The sequence below is a fragment of the Acinonyx jubatus genome, chromosome A1, assembly GCF_027475565.1.
Source record: "Acinonyx jubatus isolate Ajub_Pintada_27869175 chromosome A1, VMU_Ajub_asm_v1.0, whole genome shotgun sequence".
Lineage (NCBI taxonomy): Eukaryota > Metazoa > Chordata > Mammalia > Carnivora > Felidae > Acinonyx > Acinonyx jubatus.
Window position 1 is genome coordinate 33440321 of NC_069380.1, and position 18262 is coordinate 33458582.

At 33.8% G+C, this 18262-nt stretch overlaps 1 protein-coding gene and 1 long non-coding RNA gene across 6 annotated transcripts in view; one reads left to right on the plus strand and one right to left on the minus strand.

Moving 5' to 3' along the window:
- PCDH17 (protocadherin 17) overlaps nucleotides 1-18262 on the plus strand; it is a 98618-nt gene that overhangs the window by 13525 nt on the left and 66831 nt on the right. The gene's annotated exons all lie outside the window — the stretch shown is intronic.
- Nucleotides 1272-13388, minus strand: LOC113601041 (uncharacterized). Its single transcript, XR_003422172.2, has 3 exons — nucleotides 13151-13388; nucleotides 2820-2883; nucleotides 1272-2459 (listed from the first exon to the last, which is right to left on the minus strand). It is a non-coding gene; the product is annotated as an uncharacterized LOC113601041 (long non-coding RNA).

Here is an 18262-nt window from a genome sequence, read left to right on the forward strand (position 1 = left end):
ACTAAAAGACAGTGAATGCATTTAAGAATTTTTTTTTTTCTGATTTTGAGCAATAGACTTTTTACGATTTTTTTTTTTTTATAATCAAGACAATTACATAGTAATTTGGGTTAGAATGCATGCCTAGTTCCCCATCTCAAAACCCAATTTGTTACCACCTGTGGCTATTTCTATTAAAAAAAAGAAAGAAACATAATTACTATGAGTCTCAGCAGTCTTAGAGTAAATTTTTGCAATTACAATACCTCCCTCGGGCAGATGTGTGAAAATGGCAGATTAATTCCTGCCAGGATCTTTCTGTTCCTCCTGCATTTTTAGGTTTGGTGTTACCTGCTTATTAGAGCGGCTCTGTTTGCTCTGGTTAAAGGTTATGTCAGTGTTTCCATAGTAAATCTCTAGAAATAAAGATCCACAAGTCAGCCATTAAATTTTGCCTTAGGTGAAAAGTTGACATGTAACGTTTCAGCGAAGGGGTAGAAAATATTTCCCATCACACTCCTCTGTTGGCTGGTTAAGTTTGAAGTAAATGGTAGTAAGACCATTTGGCAGTGTCGGAGAAAGCAGGACAGGTCGGGAGGTAAAAAGAAAAGCACCTTCTTTGAACTATAAAATACTATGTAATCAGCAGAAGTCAACGAAAATATTTTTCTTCTATGCTTGATCCTAAAGCTACCTAATGCATAAGAGAAACTGGACGACTAACAGATTTAACACCCTACCTATTTACATTCATTCCTTCTTCGGTTTTTTTATGTAAACTTTGTTTCTGTAAAGATCTAATTGATCTACACACAAAATGAATATTAGTAAGTCTAAACAGTTTTAAAACTCTGGTTCAGTGTTACAACTCTCTCTTAGCAAAGCTAATTTATCACAAAGCAACTTAAATAGCAGAATATTGGAAGATAGAGACCATGTACGTTTGCTTGTTTCTGTAGTTGGGAGAACCTAAGATGGTTTCTAATACATAGAAAGCACTTAAAAAATACGGGTTCTTGGTAATCCTATAATCATTAATCAGTCATGAGCTGGAGTTTAGATTCAAACCTAGAAATGAGGGAGGCCAAAGTTGAAGATATTATTCATATAACATGCTGGTAAACAATTTATTTGAAGGTGGCATGTTTTGATAATTTTATGTATAATTTTTACCTTCGTAATAACTACAATGAAAATTCCTATACAATTCTATTGATAGTGACATACGTTCTGAATTTGTTTGTATCTCTCTCTCTCTAGAAATATATATATAACACACACATATATATGTGTATATATAAGTGCATTAATATATTTGTTCTTGATATACAGTATATGATATACATATATACAGTATATAGATATACAGTATATAGATATATAGTATATAGATGTATATCAAGAACAAATGCTGTTGGTAAGAGCATATCTTTTATCTTTTGTCCTATTCCTTGAAGTGCTTTATACAGTATTAAAACCACACAATTCAAATATTATGTCTCTTTGTTAAGGCTTTAAGAATCACACAGCTCTAGCAAATTATTAAGTAACTAATGTGATCCTTTTTTCTATGTGACATTTTTAATGAAATGAAATTATAAGCCATAAATAGTAATGTGGGGATTACATTTATTTGTATTTGTTAATATATAATTTCATGATTTAATCACTTTGGTACCAACCAGTTGCCATCTGATATTGCAAAAAGAAAATCACCATGGGCAATTATCAATGTGTATAATAATAATAATAACCCAACTACAACATTTTTCTCAAAATCTCAGAATCCATTTCATGTAGGTGGTATGAAATTTCTATGCATATACTGAGGAAGCATAAGCTAAGCATTCATGTAAACAGTATGCTACCCATTTCATTATTGTTATTTAAAATATGTAACCTGCAGAGCTGTTCAATATATAATTATCAATTCAATTAATAAATAAAAAATAATTAAAAAGCTCTTAATTAAAATAATTTACTACTTTTAAGCTGTTTTAGGACTTATTTACTATTTTATCTGAATTTTAAACTTTAACTGCAAAATCTTTATCAAACAATAAGAAGGTTTGATAGAATAAAGCCTTCAAGCAGAATGAGCTTTCAAACTATATTAAGAAGTTAATTATCTCCACTAGCCAGATAGTTGGGATACAAAATTAAAGAAAAAAATAATAGGAAGGAGCAGAGAAATGACATTTAAAAAGTTTAGTATTCATTGTCAATTACCATTCGAAAAGAGGAGAAAACTTTCTGAGAGATTATAGTGTTAAATATCATATAAGATACACCAACGAATAATAAGTTTTCAAAGGGGACATTTATATCTACAATTACCCAAACATTATAGTTTGAGCCCATCTGTAAATTTACTCTGGAATATTTGGCATGTTGGGGAAAGAAGGCGTAGCGACAGTGGGTGCTGCTTTCTCCCGACCGGATGCCAGTCTGGGTCTTGCTGTCCTGTTACTAAGAGAAGTCTGAGAACCAGGAGCAGATCAGTAAATGGGAAACTGGGCCTGTAATGTTCCATAATCTCTCTGAATTTTACTCATTTCTTTGTATTTTTTCTTGAACTATCACACATGCTTTCTTTTAAGGAATACAGTTTAGAAATCTACTAGAAATGTGACTTCTAAACAATACTGGTAAAATGGGAACGTCCTACAGGTTCACCAGGTTTCATGCATTTTTGTTAGTCTTCACATGAAACCGTATGATCTGAAAACACATATCATTTGTTTAAAAATTCCAAAAAGTTGTTTGAATATTTGGAAAGTATCATCAAAACATATAATTTGAAACAAAAGAAAAGGAATTGTTACATATGCCTTACTCACATGACTTGTTCTGATTCTTTTCTTCTTATTCTTGCCATCTGGTCTCTTTTCTGTGATATCCATTCTGAAAATATATTTTTACAGGGATACCTTAGGAACCTTGTATATTTACATCGAATGTAAATATTTTTAAAGAACTCAGATATATATATTCAGACCTGAAGTGCCTAGAGTTGATTCCTATAGTGGAGCAATATAGGAATGGGTTGGATTAAAATGGGTTGGATTCAACAATATTATGTTTAACGTTATTAAAATGCATTTAATAAACGAGAAACTTTTGTTGGTTAGTTAAAATAAAAAGCTTCTTGGATTCCCTTTCTTCTAGATTTCTTTTTTATAAATGTTTTTATTTATTTTTGAGAGATAGAGCATGAGTTGGGGAGGCACAGAGAGAGAGGGAGGCACAGAATCTGAAGCAGGCTCCAGGATCTGAGTGGTCAGCACAGAGCTCAATGCTGGGCTCGAAATTGTGAACTGCGAGATTGTGACCTGGGCCGAAGTCGGACACCCAACCAACTGAGCCACCCAGGCCCCCCTCCTTTGTTCTAGATTTAAAAACATAAAATATTGGGGGCACCTGGGTGGCTCAGTGGGTGGAGCACTGGACTCTTGATTTCAGCTCAGGTCATGATCTCATGGTTTGTGGATTCGAGCCCCATGTTGATCTTTGCTGGAAGCACAGAGCCTGCTTGGAATTCTCTCTCTCCCTTTCTCTCTCTCCTCCCCGTTCACTCTCTATCTCTCTCTCTCTCACAAACAAAATAAATAAATAAACATGAAAAAATATTTTAAAAAGATGAAATATTGGTTTTCTTTTTTATAAAAGTAATTAAATAAACCTTTCCATAATTCCTTCTTTTTGTTCTTCATGCAAAAATGTGCTCTATTGAGATATAGTAGAGATAAAATCCTCCATCTACAATTCCTGAAAACAGAACATTTAATTTTTTTTTTTAAGTAAACTCTCTGCCTGACTTAAGACTTGAACTCATGACCCCAATATCAAGAGTTGAATGCTTTACCGACTGAGCCAGGCAGGTACCCCTAGACCATTTCATTTTTTGTCCTCTTGATAAAACTTCCCTCTATATTTATTTATGCTTATGCAGGTCAGAGAAATAGACTAATGTATCTGTTTATAGCATAAGGAAAAGAAATTTATAGTTAATCTTATCCAACAAATACCTTATAATTATTTTCATTATAAATTTCCCGTTGAGCCTCAGTGGACTTGGGCTTCATTTTAAGTACTTATCATTTAACTGGAGAAATCAAATCTCCAGGACACATCTGTTATTTAATGATATTAGAATTTGGATTTTGTTTGGTGTAAGTGTAGGATTTTGATGGAAAGGCACTAGGGGTGGGAGAGGAAAGGAGCTCTGATTCAATATCCCCAGGTAATATGATATGAATAATTGGAAAATGGAGATATCATTTCAGTTGGTTAATTGTAATAAACCTATTATCTTGTTAGAGCATTAAGGTAGAATCAACATGTTGGGAAACAGATAAAAGGTGCAAGAAAGCATTTAAAATTCAATCATTAGGTTTCATTGCACCCATCTGCTCCCAGGAAATATAATTGGAAATTCAATTCATTGACCTTTAGCTGCCATTTTGGACCACAGTTTCAAAATCTATGTTTTCAAGTTGGACATTTGAAGTTAATTTGATAAGAGCCATATTCGGTACATTTTTAACCAATTATGTTTTTGAACAAAATTTAGAAAAAATAAAATCAGGCTTAATGTGCTGGTGTATATATGACAAAGAGTCAGCATAGTTATTTAATCCTGGATCTAGTTAAAATAACTGATGTTCAAATTCATTAAGGTTTCAATTAACTAGAGGGACTGCTGAACTTTTTACTGTTATTTTATGCACGAACTCCTGCTTCTCATTAATTATTCTCTGGGTCCATATTATACTACATTCATACTTACAACATCCAATTATGCTAAAATTACATACCATGGTATTAAAAAAAAGCAATATATAGTATTTCAGGTGGTTATCCTGAATTTAAAAAAAATTTTCCTCCCCCTCACTCCCTCTTGGCAACATAAGTATGACAGCACAGAATCTTCCCCGAATATTGCCTACGTCCTCATTCAGAAGAGTTACATGATAAAATTATATGCATAGCATGAGAGATACATTATGTAAATTGACCATCATTTCTTGTCAGCATTTGTGTACTGCTCTGCTCGCTGAAGTTCATGTAACTTGGAAAAGAGTCATGATTAGACAGGTGTTTCTTCAGCCTATGAGATCAAGTTTCTGAAATATTTATATGGTGGCGAGCCAGATGTACACAGATTAACCTTATAATCCCATTTCACAGCTTTTCCAAATACTTGGAAACTTGTTAAGTATGAAGCTGATTATTCTGGCAGCGTATCTCCATTAATAGGATTCAGATCTTCCTTGTTTACAAGCCAATGCTGCTAATATGATCTAGTATATTAAATCAACAGAGAAACAGAAAAAGTAGAATCCATCCAAGGGCTAATTGACAGGGAAGTCTTTTCTAAAGCTTTTTAATGTGTTTTTTATTGACTTCATAATAACAGAACACACGTAGCGCAGGCGAATGATGTAACTGGGCTACTATGCTGCTATCATTTGGGATGAAGTAGTTATTTATCAGATTCTTCATGCTTCTATTGTAATGTTGATATAAGCCACATAAGACCGTGCATCTGCCCTTTACAAATATTCCCTTCAACATCATCTCGATTGGAAGGCTTACTGTCATTCGACGTGTGAAATTATTTTAAATGCGCTCATCTTTTTTTTTTAATGAATAGAGGCAACACGGAGTAATGTAATAGTATGTCATGATTTTCACTATGCTTATTTATTGGTTCTGCAATAATAGACGGAGACCTTATTGTTACACATTCAGCTTGAGCCATTTATGCACAGTGCTAGTAGGTGCACCATTTCATATTGTTATGTTCTGTCCTCTCACGAAAAGAGGTATCAAGAACCTTAAATCAAATTAGACTACAGGAAGAGTTTTATACTTTGTCTTTTTTATATTAAGTGTATAGCTTTTATAAACTACCTCACTCTGCTTGAATAAACTCATGCTCCTTCAGAGACAGGAAAAACCTATTTTTCAAACTATGTATGACAGCCTGATTCCATTTTCGGAAGAAGGAAGGAGAATGCAGGCCCTCAGCAAAGAGAAGAATTCTTCCACTTTTTTACTTCTTTGGGGGACAAATTATCTACTTTGTGTTTCATATTTATACATAATATGTCTAGTGCATGTAAAAGAAGAAGACATAATATTTCTTTAAACCTAGTATTAAGTGACCCTTAAAGAATAGTTTTTCAAGGACAATTGAAATGTAAATATATGAGATTTGGGGGCCCTTGAATTTTTGGCTCCGTGACAGATATCCTAAAGATGAAGCTACTCCATTGAGATTGTGCCTCTGGACCTGTGTAGTTGAGAGTCAGGCACAGCTAGTGTATTGCCTTTTGGATTTCAACTACTCTAACATTGAACTGGGAGTTTGTAGTCAGCCTCCAGGGATGAATTGGCTACATTTGACTGCAGGGCCACTTACTCCTTTCCTATTTGATTTTTACCAAGTCAATAGTTTCCCTAGAAGAGATTTTACTCTCAGGAATAACAGCAACTATTCCAAAACTCTTCTGTGCAAGAAGATCCACGTTTTTGCATTTAAAATAACTTCAGGTTTTCGGTCCAGTATGTGTGTCTTTGAGTTTCTCTCTTTCTTGTTTTTCCCAAAGTTAAATGACTATATTTTTTTCCTAATTTTAAGAGGAATTTTTACAGCAAAACTTCCACTAAAAAACCATACCTAAAACAGCACCTGGTGTATAATAAGAACTCATTACATGTTTGTGGACTGAAAATAGAGAAAGTTGCATTTAAAAAGTTATAATTGCTTATAATTTAGTACTCAGAGGTAGTTATTGCTAATCTTTTGTTGTTCAGACCCACAATCCCTTCTCTAAATAAAAATCCAAAGAACTTAGATCTGAACTGATTTAAGATTATTTTTAATCTTTACTTGTCCCACTTAGTGTTAATATCAACATTTTTTTTTTTACTGAAGAAATATTAATATGTTTAAATTTGAGGTATTGTATCAGTCTCTGCTGGGATAGGCCATACATGACATGTACAACAAAATGTCATTCTGAGATATGGAAGACTTAAGGATTACAAAACATGTCTGAGTGCAAGGATTTTGAATAAGGGATTATAAACCTGTCTATCTTCCCATGCTGTAATGTGCAAACACATGCAGGACACACGACTAGAGTTTTGTCTAAAAATATAAATGTCTCATACAAAGACACTATTCCATGTCAACAATGTGGTTTTATATTATCTGAACAATAATGGAATTCTGGGCCAATTAATGGATAATTCATTTAGTCAGTTCCTCCCTGATTGATGGTTTGATTCTTTACACTGAGATTCAATTCCCAAGGTTCTTGGTCTAAAAAAAAAAAAAAAATTAGCTTTTCTGTCCAGAGTAAGATGCTTAACCTTATTTTTTTTTTTCTGGTTTCTTATTAGGTGTAATAATATTTGTTCCTCATAAAATTGTCATAAGAATTAAAGATGAAATATGATTATGCATATAAAGGATATGATCAATACTAAATTTTGAATGAATATTAACACATACGATTATTATTGTTAGCAGTAAATGACATAACACATGGAAGCAGGTAACTGATATGCAGACATATTCTCCATAAAAATAATATTTCATGTTAGCAATTATGCAAGAGTACAATTTTAAACCAGAATACTTACGATTATAAAAAAGTAATTTTATTAGAATGCTAATTTATTTATTTTTATTTTTTTAATATTTAATATTAAATATTTATTTAATATTTAATATTTATTTAATATTTAATATTTATTTTTATTTTTTTAACATTTTTTATTTATTTTGAGACAGAGAGAGACAGAGCATGAACGGGGGAGGGTCAGACACAGAATCCGAAGCAGGCTTCAGGCTCCCAAAGGTCAGCACAGAGCCTCATGCGGGGCTCAAATTCATGGACCGTGAGAACGTGACCTGAGCCGAAGTCGGACTCTTAACAGACTGAGCCACCCAGGCGCCCCGAATGCTAATTTATTTTATTCCAAATTTCAGTTTATACCTCTTTAAACCAGTATTGGTTACTTTGTTCTAAATGCTTTTTTTTCTTAAAGGTTATTTATTTATTTTGAGACAGAAAGAGAGCAGGGGAGAGGCAGAAAGAGAGGGAGAGAGAGCGAATCCCAACCAGGCTCCGCACTAATAGCGTGGAGTCTGATTTGGGGCTCGAACTCACCAACTGTGAGATCATGATCTGAGCTGAAATCAAGAGTCAGACACCTAACTGACTGAGCCACCGAGGCACCCTTGTTTTAAATGCTAAATAGACATTTAAAAAAGTGATCAACTTTTGACAGACTGTCTTGCAAAAAAAATAATTTGCAGATATTTTAAACTTCTTAAACCACCAAAGTGAACTCTGAAGTGGAAAGATGTTAAGTCTTCCTTCAGAACAGTGCTTTTTATGCAGAAAGAAGTTGTGGTAAGTAAAGCTCACCCCAGGTAGAAACTGAAGAGAAGTTTCCACAAAAGAACTGTTGTAGAGCAATGAATACCAGAGAGTTAGAGACATATGATAACATCTGATTTCATTTACACTTCTTTTCATATGAGAAAATTGAAGCACAGAAATATTACTCACATATATACAGCTAGCTAGAAATAGAAAATTAATGTCATGTGACTCATAGTTTAGGGCTTTTGTTTCTATACCAGTTGGGATATCATGTTTGGCCTGCATTCCTATGGAGGTATTGATGGAGTATGAAAACATCCTACAGCATGAATAATTGCTACTTTGAGTAGTGAAACTTAGTTCCTAGAAGGCAGGTCAATTTGGAAAAGAATTCTTTAAGGCCTTCATATATTAAGCTTCGCATCTCTGCTGGGACCTATGTACGTACGACACATTGCCACAAGATTTTTCAAATTGATAGCCAGCAAGTAGTTTCAAGAAGTTCTGTAAGTTGGTCCTATAGAGTGAAAATATTTCCAGATTTTGGAGACTCCAGAAGCAGATTCTCAGATTCTCAGATTTGATCATAAAACTGGCTTTGATTCTTGTATTTGAACCAAAGCTATCCAGTAGACCTCATTGCTTTCCTCTGTGTTTATTATGATTCAGAGCTGAACAATTGCAGGAACAAAGCCATTCAGGGGGGTGGTGTGTGACCTGGTATCAGAACTCTGTAGGGAGCATTGATTAACAAGCATTATTAGAATGAAAGTAATAAATCTGTAAAATACATCAGACAGTGATAAGTAGTCTAGAAAGCAAAGCACAATACTCACAAAAGGGAGATGGGTCATACAGGACTTGCAGGATTTTATTTGAAAGAGTGTGAGATTTTGAGTCAAAAGAAATTTATTCCTATTACTTACTCATAAAGGGACCTCCAGCTAGCCTTTCATGAATTCCATAGGCCTCAGTTTCTCCACCCATAAAATAGAAATAATTATAATGGTTCCACTTGGTGAAGTTGAAAGGAAGTTTAGATTTAGAGAGGTTGAGAAACACTGACAAAATCACCCTGTAAAATATGTAAGGAAGCACAGGAGACAAAGGACCAAGAAAGGAAGAGTTCTTTTCTCTGGGAAAGAACAGGTTACTTACTCTTATTCCAAGTACACTCTAGAGGAACTTGTGATACACTTCAGGAAACTTAATGTGCCTAAGTACATTTTGTTTTCAGGTGTTCCCATGATGGTACTGTTTGCACAGTTTTAAGTAATTTGGAATTGAATATAAACATGCTACAAATCACCTAACACTGAAATCCACTTAAAAAATATGAACAATTTTTCAATCAGGCAGCTTCCAAATGCATATTCTGGGAGAAAAGTCTGTGTCCCACAGAAGATGAAAATAACTTGTGTGTTTTCTTGTTTTTTTAAACTATGACCTAATTAAACATAGTGTATATGTGAAAATGCCTCATTAGTATTTTATCTACAGGAGTGAGTAGACTAAAAATTTTAATTATAACATTAAGAACTGAGACTTAGTTTTTCTAAGCCAAGAGCCTGCAACTTTTCCTATTAAGGATCAGATAGTAAATATTTAGGGTTTGTGGGCCATATAGTTTCCATCAAAACTATTCATCTCTGCCATTGAAGCATGAAAACAGCCATCGACAACAGGTAAATGAAAGGGCATGGCTGAGTTCCAATAAAACTTGATTTTCAAAAACAGATAGTGGGCCTTACACCATTTTTGTAAGGTATGATTAACTGTTAACATTTCTTAATTTCTTTCCATTTGTGTATTTATAAAAAAAAAAAACACCAAAAAACCTGTACCATGTAAATTACAAATAACCTCTAACAAGATCAAGATATTTGTCTGTTGTTTCAAACTAGATATGGAAGAATGCAGGCCTATTATCTCATGAAATGATTGTCTGGGTAAGCCTGCTGCTTTTTCCAGAGGAGAAAAATTCTTAGCACTGAAGTGTCCAAGCAAAGAAAGCTGGGGATACTTGAATTAGGTATTAAGTGTCAGTCTGATAAAGACTAGAGATATTTCATTTCATTTTGTGCTAATGTTTAATTAAAAATCTGTTAGCATTAGTAAAGACACTTAGCTTTATTTTAATTTCAGGTATGAATACCAACCTAAAATAGACTCCTTCCATTGAATCATACATTTTGAATGTGATACTTATTCCTGTATTTCAGAGGGAAAAATGATAAATATTCTAGTAATCTAATACTCATAGATTTGATTAATAATTAATTTCTTCTTCAAACTTAGGAATGCCTTTACTTTGTTAAAGTCATATCTCAGGGCAGATCTTCCAAATTCCCTGTATATTATCTCCTAAGTTTTTGTAATTGTACTCTTACATTACTCATTTTGTTTTTCAAATACAATGGATAATTTTTTCTGGAAAATTTAAAGTTTATTTATTTATTTTGAGAGAGAGAAGGAGAGAGAGAGAGAGAGACTGAGAGAATCCCAAGCAGGCTCCTGTTGACACAGGTCTCAGTCTCCCAAATCGTGAGATCATGACCTGAGTCGAAATCAAGAGTCAGACACTTAACTGAGACACCCAGGTGCCCCTGAAAATTTAAATTTGTATATATTTTTTGTCGTTTTGGAAGGGGTTAGTAACTTATCTTTGAAACCCATGCAAAAGACCAGGACCACAAAATTCCCCCAAAGTAATTATTTAAAATAAATAATTATTTACTAATTATTGTAAAATAAATTGATTGGTTGGCTGCTTGCATGAATTGTTGCTTATAAAGTTAAAAATTCTCAGGGTACCTGGGTGGCTCAGTTGATTACATCAGACTTTGGCTCAGGTCATGATCTCACAGTTTGTGAATTAGAGCCCTGCGTTGGGCTCTGTGCTGACAGTTCAGGGCCTGGAGCCTATTTTGGATTCTGTGTCTCCCTCTCTCTCTCTGCCCCTCCCCTGCTTGTGTTCTGCCTCTCTTTTTGCCCCTCCACTGCTTGTGCGCTCTGTCTCTCTCTCTCAAAAGTAAATAAATAAATTTGAAAAAAAAAAAAAAACTTCCTTTTATAAAGAGTTAAAAATTCTTTATTAATGTGCTAGAGGAGGGCCACCTGGGTGGCTCAGTCAGTTGAGCGTCCGACTTTGGCTCAGGGCATGATCTCACAGTTCATGAGTTTGAGCCCCGCGTTGGGCTCTGTGCTGACAGCATAGAGCCTGGAGCCTGCTTCGGATTCTGTGTCTCCCTCTCTCTCTCTCTGCCCCTAACCCACTCGCATCCTGTCTCTGTCTCTCTCAAAAATAAACATTAAAAAAAAAATTTAATTTTAGAGGAAGGAAAAAGTAAGAAAGGTATTTCATCCTTCAATTCCACCTTGAATTCCTTCTATTTATTTTTACTATTAGGAACTGGAATGTACCTATACAGGTGATGAGTTGAAAGGCAGATGCAAAATCAGACAGGAACCTGATCTTGCTGATATTTTTTTTTCTTTCATTTGCAAAATTTAACCGATTATTTAAATAATAATAGACTTTATCTTCTGATCAACAATGTTATTTGGAGGAAGAAGACTGGTGGACTGTGTGTACCAAAATCATTGTATCTGTAATGTTTTAAATTTTAGTGTATTTTGGAAAAAAAAAAACTGATGATATGTGACAGACAGACAGTTTGGTTTTTAAATTAGTTACTTACATTAGTTATTTATATCTTTTAAATTAGTTATTTTTGGGGAATTTTCTGTAATGATTGGCTAAATGTAATACTTTGAATTTCTTTTGCACTTTAAAAGGTAAGTGTTCAGAAGTGCCTATTTTGACAATTTATATGACTGTCATGATGGTAAGTAATCATACAGTTAAGCCCACTGCTTGCATTAGACTGTTTGATAATACACGGCCATTATTACCTTTTTATGTTATTGGCCAAAGGAAGAAAATCTAGTTATTGGAGTTATATGCAATGCTCAGCATATTCAAATAATTTAATGTGCAAGCATGGAAAGGTAAAAGCGCATACTCTTTCAGTGAGTTGTCTTATTAGTTAGTACGGGGGATGGCAGTACTATTTTTGCTTGGTGTGTAACGTAATTTTTAAAAGCATTTCAAGTCAAGTTACGTTCATTTCTCATTAACTTAGTTCTGAAAATGTTGGGATGGATCCTGATTTTTCTCTATTTGCCAGAGAGGTAGCACAGATACTGACTGGTCCTGGTGGTTCCCGGCAAGTACGTTGTTCTGCAGTGAATTGGGTATATGAAGGGTAACTTTGTGAAAGTTAGTTAGCTGTCATTTCTCTTAAATGTCATTTCTCTGTTAAAAAAAAATGTAGACAGTAACAATATATGTGTCCTAGGGCAATTGAGGAGAATGAATAATAAATATCAATAATACTGTTGTGTGGATACTAAAATGGAACAGCACACTCCAAGCCTCCTAACATAGAAAGTACACAATGACTCTGTTTCCATAAATTTAGATTCAGTGCAGTATAGTTTCAAAACATGTCCATATTAGCTAAATAAATTAGACTGAACTGGCTTGAATCTAAATAAATTAATTTATCAAATTTTTCTTTCACTTATTAGCAAGTTTTTAACATTAATGAAATAAGAGTTTAAGAACTGTATCTTGCATTCACAGTGACAATAAATAAAATGGTGAGTCACCAATTTGTCTCCCTCCCTTTTCTCTCTTTCTCTTCATATGTCGGAGTTCTAGAAGTTCAGACTTCTAATGAATTTTCACTGGCTACATTTACCTTTGGGTTCTTAGTTTGGAGGCCTGATCGCAGAGAATCCAGTTGTAGGTATTCCCTCTGGTGGGATAAATATTCCATATTCTTGATAGAGAAAAAGAGCACTATAGGAGGAAAGCAGAGAAGAATCTTCTAAGACAATATATCTGGCTGAGAGATAGCCAAAACCAACCAACCGACCAACCAACCAACCAAACAAGCAAACAAACAACCAAACAGAAAAGAATAGAACTCCCAACTCTCCCCCCCACTACCACCACTGGAAGAAAACAAAAAGACTGGTATAAGCTAGGGTTGAGATAGAGACTGACCTTACTAAAGAGAATGGACTAATTGCAGGTATTAAAGTCAGCCACTCAAAGTTTGAATTTTTTTCCCTAAGACATCAACTTATGGCATAACTCTATGCCATTGCCAGAGAGAAAGCACATCTAGCATTCAAGGGCACCTTGGTGGCCTATGGACTCCAAACTTCAGCAAAAATAAAAAAAGAATGCACAGCATTCTCTACTTTGTGTGCTTTTCTAGATAACAAACAGCACTCCTCTTACCTTTTGATTATTTCAACATTCTTCTTTCTTCTCAAAGCTGATTTTCTTTACGATTCATAAATTAAATGATTAAACTCCAGCATACAAGTTATTATTAAAATTATCAGTGTTGTTTATGAAAGAGTTAACATTTGCAAAAGGTTTTAATATACAGACTCATTACTTTCAGAACAAAATCATCTAAGTCATCCTAATTGAGCTGTAGACTTAAAATGCTTGCTTACAGGATGTGGCTGTTCTTGCTCTCTCATTTCTAATTTAAAGTAATGCTAGCTTTGCTAAATGTGGTAAGAATTTCTCATGTTTTTATTATGCCTTTAGTAGCAAAACACAAATGTCGACTACACTATACTTGTATAAAATGTATTATTTTGAAAATCATTGATACAGTTATTGCCATACCTCATGCACTTTGAAAATTCCAGAGCCATAGGTGCTGTCAGATAACTTTATAAGTGGTGGCTTAAAGTGCTGTTGCCTACTTCAGCAATGTAGAAAGAACCACACCATATATTCTGTTGAAGGCAAAGCTATCAGAAGCGATGTCGGTATGAAAAGGCTTAAAGTGAATTATTCACCTCTTAACACTCCCTTGTGTTCAGTCTGCTGCAAAGAGAATGCTTACTATCAATGTGAAAAGCAGTGCCTTTGAATTAAGGGAAAAGTTCAACTGTTTGGCTTTGTTTTCACCCCAATGGCATCAATATGTGCAGTCAACCTTATGTCCGTAATTCAAAAGAATTTTCAAAATTCCACTCCCCTGTGCCCCTGGATGAGGAAAACACTGATCATCTTAGTATAGCTGAAGCTGTAATGATATAACACCATAACTACACATCCAATCCCAAATTCGTGTGTGAGAAGCCAGTTTTCTCATAATAATGACTTTAAAGAGTCGAAGTATGTCAAAGACATACTTTCATTTCTCTTTAATAATTCCTATGCTAAATCAATACCTCTAGAATGAAACCTTTCTTCATATTTGTATCGCAAGCTTTGGGAGAGTCTTCTTGTATTCGACATAAATATATTACAAGTTTATCAAGACACTGAGGCAAATACGCTTTTAGAACCTGGTACAAAATGCTGCGTCTTTTCCTTCTCAGTGTCTAATCTGCTGTCGGTCCTATTCAGTGTATTTTTAATTTCAAATGTTGTAGTTTTCATTTTTATAAGTTCCATTTGGGTCTTTTCTATATCATCTACTTCTCTCCTTCGGGCCCAAGATGAAAATGATACAAGGGAGGTACTTAGGGCTCAAATTTTAAGAAGGCACTTGCTCTCAAAGCCAGGCTTTTACGTTCTTGACCATATTTTTAATATTCTAATATTTAAGATTCTTGTTGGTTAATTCCATCATCTCTTTCATGCCAGGATCTGTTTTCATCGATTGATTTTTCTCCCAGCCATGGGTTATATTTTCTTAACTTGTTGCAGACCTTATAATTCTTGATTGGGTCTCAGCTATTGTGAATTTTATATTGTTGAATGCTGGAATTTTTATATTGCCTCAGGTCTGAGCTAAACGTATGTTTGTGGAATGAATTTACCCACTGAGCCTCTGTCTCAAAGGTCTCCTTTCTGGTAAAGAAACAGACGTAGAAAGGTAAAAGGATAGCAAGGATGCCAGCAGTTTATAAAGCACTGCCTCCTACATTTCCACACCAATGATTCTGGAAATGCGAGAGCTGTTTGTTTTGTCAAAAATTGTTCTCTCCATAGGAAATTTCCTGACTGCCCCATGAGTCTGTAATGGGAAATATAAGAGAACACTGGCAAATTAGCACCAAGGTATTGTGGACATATTTATCACATAGTGATTGAATTAATCACAGATTGAATTCCAGAATTTACTGAAATAGCATCTGTGATGAGAAAGACTAAACCATACAATCCACTTTCTTAATGATTGAATTATTTTTTTTTCTCTTCCTTTTGCAGGGATACCTTTGAAAATAGTTTTCTGATGTTTTCTTTCTTATAAATTAATTAGAAATGGGATTCAAAATGATGATGTCTTTAATTTTCTTATCCATAATTGTCTCATTTCCTAGAAATCCAAATATTGTTTTAAAATTGCTCAGACTTTCCTCCAGTTATCATTATTTCATGATTATTACAGTGCTGCATGCAGGACTTAAAAAAATGTAAAAGTTATAATGGAATTGTATTAGATAACTAAGAAATTTTCATATATTGTGTCATATAAAGTATAAAACAACATCTTTTAAATAGTATATCCTAATTTTACCACCAAAGTTGTAAAATTATTTTGAAGGTATTTTAATACACTTTGGTATATCTTAGATGCTAATCATTTCATATTCAATGTGTTTACACTCTTTACAAATATATTCTGTTCACTCTCAAATGTAGAATCAATACACAAGGTATTTTCTTTAAAAAAAAAAAAAAACAACTCACCGTTTCTGAGGATGGATCCCCGTTCTTCACAATCTAGCCATGTTTGTTTCCTGCATTGAAATAAAAAGCCATTCCTTTGTTGGGGAGTCTATCTGGCTTATTCGGTAAAGCATGCAACTCTTGACCTCAAGGTCATGAGTTCAAGCTCCAGGTTGGGTGTGGGACCTATTTTTACAGAAAGAAAAGCCATCCCTTTGCAATAAATTCTGTCTGCAAACTTCATTTGAAGTATTTATGTTATGGTTGGGTAAACAGGAACTGCACACAAGGAAAACATCTTTGAAAGAAATGAAAATTTAGCTAAATAATTCATATTAAGGTGACTGTCTTATAGAGCTGTTGCTTGGGTTTGCTAGTGTGGCTGAATAGATCTCTATATCCTGAATCCATTTGTAGTCTGTCCAAATGAATACAGAATTTCTACATAGGTTTTATAAGTTGGCTTTGTATAATTTTTTAAAAGTTCAGAAACACTCCTTATTGAAGAAACTTAATAAAAGAGCTTATAGATTTATAATTCTCTGTGAGGCAGAAGGATCTTCAGCATATATGACAGGCAAATAGCGCCTTAGATTTAATTTTCGAATTACCTTTTTGAGCATATAGTAATGAACTTGTTTTGAATGTAGAGTTCCATGTATTTTTAATCATGTACATATAAAAGCTTCATGAAACCACCACCACAATCAGGATAGTAAACAGTTCAGGAGTTGAAAATCTTCATGCTGTATCTCCCTTAGGCAGTTTTAAAACTTGCCATCCACTGATCTGTTCTATGTCATCATAGTTTTTGGTTTTTTGAAAAGTTTTATAAATGGAATTATACAGTGTGAAATTTTCTGTGAGTGGCTTCCTTCAATCACCAAAATGCTTTCGAGGTGCATCTAAGTTGTTGCGTCACTAGTTGTTTTTTGTTTTTTTTTTTTTTTTTTATTGCTAAATAGTTGTCCAATGTATGCATGTACCACAGTCTGTTTATCTATTCACCTATTGAAAGATATATGGGCTGATTCCAGTTTTGACAAAGAGGGCTTCTGTAAATATTTATGTACAAATCTTTCAAATCTTTGTGTGAACATAGTTTACATTGCTTTAAAGTAAATCCCAAATGGCTGCATCAGTCTGGGTGTTTTTTTTTTTTTTTTTTTTTTTTTGGCTATGGATTATGCTTTTGGTATCATGTCTAAGAACTCTGCATATTGCCAAGTCACAAAGGTTTTCTGCTAGGTTTTCTTAAACGTACAGGTTTACATTTATATTTAGAGGTGTGGTCCATTTTGATACATATATTTGATACATACATACATTATATATATGTATACATCCATACATATGTATAACACACACACACACACACACACACACACACACACAGAAAGAGAGGGAGAGAGGTGTAGTTTAAGGTTCATTTTTATTGAATTATCTATCGAATTGCCTTTTGAAACTGTGTCAAAAATCAATTGGCCGTATTTCTGTGGGCTACTTATGGACAGTCTTCTCTGTTCTATTGATCTATGTGTCTTTTTTGTCTACAGTACTACACTGTCTTGATTAGTGCAGCTTCATAATAACTCTTAAAATAGATAGTGTGATTCCCTCAACTTTATTCTTCTTTTTCAAAAATTTTTTGGCTATTATAGTCACTTTGCTTTCCATTATGAATTTTAGAATCCTTGTCTGTATTTACAGTGAATCATGCTGTAAATCTGAATGTTGTTATATTACATGTATAGATTATTTGAGGAACATTGACAGCTTTACCTTGCTGAGTCTTCCACCCCATAAATGCAATATATTTCTTCATTTATTTAGATCTTCTTTGATTTATTTCATCAACTTTTGTAATTTTCAGGGCACAGATTCTGTACTTGTTATTGAAAATATTTTTTTCTAAGCATTTGATTGGTAGGCAACTATGATAAATGGATTGCTTTTGAAAGTTCGGTTTTCAATAGTTCGTTGCTAGAATATTGAAATATAATTGATTTTTGTGTGATGACCTTGAATACAGCAACCTTATTTATTGGTTCTAAGAAGTTTTGTTTCCAATTTGTTTTTTTTTAATTCCTTTTTATTTCCTGCCTAAACAGTAATATTATCTGCGAGTATAGTAACTGAGAAATTTCCCCTTCCTTTTTAA